Source organism: Montipora foliosa, chromosome 9 (assembly GCF_036669935.1).
Source record: "Montipora foliosa isolate CH-2021 chromosome 9, ASM3666993v2, whole genome shotgun sequence".
NCBI classification, from domain to species: domain Eukaryota; kingdom Metazoa; phylum Cnidaria; class Anthozoa; order Scleractinia; family Acroporidae; genus Montipora; species Montipora foliosa.
This window is the reverse complement of record NC_090877.1, coordinates 41,489,105-41,493,942: the sequence shown is the minus strand read 5'-3', so window position 1 is coordinate 41,493,942 and position 4,838 is coordinate 41,489,105. Positions and strand designations below refer to the sequence as shown.

The 4,838-nt window shown below is 40.4% G+C and overlaps 1 protein-coding gene across 1 annotated transcript in view; it reads left to right on the top strand.

Moving 5' to 3' along the window:
- The window catches only part of LOC137969681 (ubiquitin carboxyl-terminal hydrolase 36-like), a 26,837-nt gene extending 25,895 nt beyond the window's left edge, over window positions 1-942 (top strand). Inside the window, exon 17 of the mRNA XM_068816014.1 lies at window positions 1-942. This exon is cut by the window's left edge and continues 3,232 nt beyond it. The gene's annotated coding sequence lies outside the window, so the exon portion shown is untranslated.
- The last annotated feature ends 3,896 nt before the right edge of the window (window positions 943-4,838 follow it).

The following is a 4,838-nucleotide window of genomic DNA, read 5'->3' as shown; positions in this document are numbered from 1 at the left end:
ACGAATTTGCTCACCTAAGGCTTCACGATAAAGATGGTTTTCACGTTACGTCATCGCCCGCCACCATGTTGGTGGACGAAAACAAAACATCTCTCATTGGCCGCTTTGAGGTTGCGTGGGAGACAGGGTCGAGAGTCTTATTGAATTGCATTGTGGGACTGTTTTGGGGACGAGTCACTGTTTATGCAGTCGTTGAATCTGCAAAGCAAAAAGACTTTCGTGTATTTTTGAACGACAACAATTGACTTCAGGTTAAATCTTTTTTACTTACGTTGTTAGTAAGTAAACGTTGTATGTACCACGATCTCACTGACCTTTTCGTTTACCGTACCTTGACATGCGAGCCATCGTTTTAAAATTGCCATTGTACAATATTCTGGTAGGTTAGGAAGCTCAGTTCCTGGTTTATCACATTCTTGCAACTTGAGTTCTTGCTCCACGCAAGCAATGATAAAAATGCGTCTCACAATACCGTCCCACAATGCAATTCAAGGCTCTCACTTTGTCTCCCGCGTCATCTCAAAGTGGCCAATAAGCTCCAAGCTTTTGTTCGTCCACCAGCAATTGTACATTGCAGCATCGATCTGTTGTCTCCAGACTGTTTGAAAACCACCTATTTCGAATCTATTAGTAAAACTTCAAATTCTGGAAGCGCCCATCTTGCTTCCGTCACATCTTGTTCAAAATTGGATTTGACCGTGACGATGAGGCAAACTTGTTGACAATAAACTCGCCTATTTGATAGCGTTTTTTGCGCTACAGTGGAGAAAATTTCATGAACATGAATAAATATTCGAGTTAGTAAAGTTGTCACTTTTTTTGATTATTTTGCTTCTCAGGATTTGTGTGTCTGTCCGATGTGCTGCTCAAACCACATAAGCCTCTGTAATTTCCGATGTGCTATTTGGCCTGTCTTAAAGCCAAGTATAAATACAATGATTTTACATGTTCTGTTCTGGTTTATGTGTACTTTATAGCGATGTTCATGATCATTCATACATGAAACCCCCAGTCAAAGTTCATATAAGAGTTTAATTTGTCATGGGTCGAAGTTGTGCAAATCCAAACACAAGCGGTTGACTGTCCATTTGACACTGCGCAAATCCAGTTTTTCATCCTGTGTTAATGTACCAACCAGCTCCCAGTTGTCGTAGAGGTGAATAGCGCTTTTCTGTCGCAAAAAGGTCTTTTTTTCTGCGGATTAGGGATAAAAGAAAACCAACTGAGGTATCCACTGGGTGCTGAGCTCAATCCCCACCTCTTAAACATTTTGAGCCATCCTCTTTTGTTCGGAGGTTGGCAAAAAAATGTGAATGTCAAAATAAAGTTGATATCAAATCTGTTTAATAATAGTATAGCGAAAATCCTATAACACAGAGAACCTACTTTATTGACGTCCTTCCAACGAGTCTACTGTAGCTGTCGTTGTGAGTATATAGTGAGCATCAGTATACCTTTGCGAGTTTATCCCGGTTCCGATCGACCCTCCGTGACCTCCCCGAATCGCTTTCGTGATACCATGGTAAGACTTCTTTTGTAGCAATATTTATGAGATTTCGGATATCGGTACAAGGACATCCTGACTAAATGGCGAGCAGTGGTCACAGCACTTGCTTCCTTTTTTTTTACTGCTTCCATTACTAACACTACATACTACTTACTCTATTAACAATACTAATACTACCTACGACTCGGTAATTATACTATTCACAATTTTAACATTACTTACCACAGAGTACTGACCTTATCGCAATCTAATCACTACTTAAAACATGGTATTAACACTGTTTACAATGCAATATTTGCGCGGTTTACAATACTAATACTAAGGCTGCGTGGTACTTTTGCAATGCAACAGTAATCAGTGCAAGATTTAATTCTACTGACGAACAAGGATAACTGGGAGGATCATAGCTCCACTTGATTTCGTTCCATTCTCGTCGACGTAAGCTGATGTTTCTAAGTAACCCTCTATCCGGCTTCAAAATAATTTATAGCGTCTCCCCAAACTGATGCCAAAAAAAATGACTGCCCCCCTCCAAATCATTATAGCTACCTATCAGGAGCCCATGGACTCCTGTACCCATTCGATAAAATTATGACTGCCCCCCAAATTGTTCACAATAATTACCACACCCACTGCCGAAAATGTCTCGCCCTGAATGGACCTTCAACCGTGCAGGCCATGTAGGTATGCACAAGCGTCGTATAATTTCTCTTTGGAAAGTAAAACATAAGCGAATATGACGTATGGTTTATTTTGAACGGTACTGTGTCCTACTATATGAGCCTCTGTAATTAAAGCCTGGTTTCCCTATGATCTGCAATCGGTCTGCCACACGGTCGTAATGGTCGGGAAAGTAGAACTATATTCAACTTTCCCTACCATAAAGGCCGATCGCAGACCGTTGAAGATCATATGGAAAAAACTAGGCTTTACAAGTAGATCAATGGAATCCAAATTCTTCCGCCCAATTGAGGATTGTGTTCCTGCTGTTCCCTAGACTGACAGGAGTCCTTAATTCTATCTCGGACACACTCTCCGCACTGTTTTTGACACGAGGGGGGGGGGGGGGGGGTTTACTTGGGTCAATTTTTGCTACCCCATTATAGTCTATTTTATGGCCAATTTTAGACCCACTTTTGGGTAAATGTAATTTTAGCGACCCCAACTTAGTCACTTTCTATTTATACATAAACCTTACATAAAGCCTTTGAAACGGAATGTAATGCGACAAGTAAATATTTAATCAACTGCGCTACAGTTCTTTCTTTAACCATTTTTTGTCTTACCGCGAATCTTTCCATTTTAAAATCTCACTAGCCAGAATTTTTTCACCCCCAAAATCCCGACAATTTGCGACCCCATTCTAGTGGGAGGTTTGAACACGCAGCCAGAGATGGTCACAACGCCGGAGATACACGGAATGTTGGAATGGTGGGATGGTGGAACGGTGGAATACTTAAACACGGAACGCCGGAATGCTTAAACACGGAACGGTGAAAATTAGCGTAATAGTTCACCTCATGGTCCTTCTCATCACGTGAAAAAAAATGGCTTGGTGCAGAGTACACCATTTTCAGTGATTGCAACCATACAGGATGCTGCGGTATAAGACTCTAACGAAAGTAAGAACACAGCAATATGTATCCCAGAGTCCTCGGGCCTTTTGGTCAGCGGGTGAGCACTGGAGAGACTCTGGGATAATGGGCTTATACTATATTTTTGATTGGTCGCTTGCATAACAATGGCAGTCCGACAGGAAGTCGATAAGTAATTCGGAAACACCAGAATTTGGAGAGAGATTGAAAATCTTAAACTAGTTTCAGTGCTGTTTGTTTTTTCTACCTCAGAAATATATATAAATCACAAACTAATAAAACCACGAGGTCTGAATTATGTCTAATACCGCACGGGAATTTTTCCACGCTGCTAAAAACTGATTGCTGTTGCAAAAGTACCGTGGGAAACATTACATCAATTTCTTTGGGGAGAAATTCGTGGAAGAAGGCCTTGTCGAAGCCATTCAAAATCACGGAAACACAAAATTGTAGTAGAAGACATTGGTGTCGTTTCCACAAAAAATTTCCGATCGAGTTGATTGCACGATGAAATGCACGCTGAAACACTACAAATACACTTACCGGAAGCGCCAGAAGTTTCATCTTCACTCGCTCTTACAGCAAGCCAATGATCATTGCACCAGTTTCTTTTATGGTGTATAAGGCTAAACTTTTTGTTTCTCGACCACTTCCAATCTTCCATTTCTACTGTTTACTGTTTTCTCTTTTGTTTCTGTTTAAGCTCAAGCACTTGCAATAAGACCGGAACCCACGTTTTCTGGGAAAATGGAGTCAATATTATCTCAGAGTCTCTCCGGGCGCTCACCCGTTGACCGAAAACCCCGAGGACTCTTGGTACGAGATTGGAAGCAATTCAGATCAATTGCATGTTTACTCTTACAAATTTCACCACTCGGAAAATTATGATAATATTCCCGCTATTTGAATAATTTTGAAAAGTTTCATTACTGGGCAACCGAACAAGAAAAGAACAAAAACAACGGAAATAGTTTATTTTCACCACACATATATAGATGTAACTAAGGTACAATGCCCCCTGAAAAATAACTAAAAAGCTATAATCTAGCTAGGAGGCAGGAGAAAGAATTATGTATAAATAAAGGGAAAAATGTCGATTCAGGGAGGCAAAAAATATAAGGATAAAAGACCATCAAACACAAAACAACCACAAAACCATAGAGATGAGGTCACTTGAAATAAGAAAATGGAGGGAAAAGAGAGGAAGTGTAAAAAAAGAATAGGACGTAATGACATACTTTTGTAAGGTACACTTAAATTTGTGAAACCAAAGATTTTTAAAGACTACTCCTCACTATCCCAACCGGTAAAACAGCTGTCATTGTTGTTTCGTTGATAATTTGTGAGGATAAGCATACAATTAGTCTGAATTGTATCACGATTTTACTGGGCTTGATTTGGGGATACGTATTGCTTGGTGCGTTCTCAATTGTGAGAGTATACCACAATCACTGAAAATGGGGTACTCTGGTGTACTCTCTCATGGTGCACTGCTATTTTATCACACCGTTCCGTTGTTAAGTATTCCGCCGTTCCACCATTCCACCGTTCCACCGTTCGGAACATTACAGCAAGTACTTGCCTCAGAGATCTGGGTATGAGATTTACTCCTGCTGATTGTCGCGTGATCATCTAAAGTCCATTCTCAGCTGGTTCATCAAACTGGTATGACAGGCTAATTGACGTCAAACTTTCTGGATTCTAATTGGTCAAAGCATACATCAGCTTCTAAATAT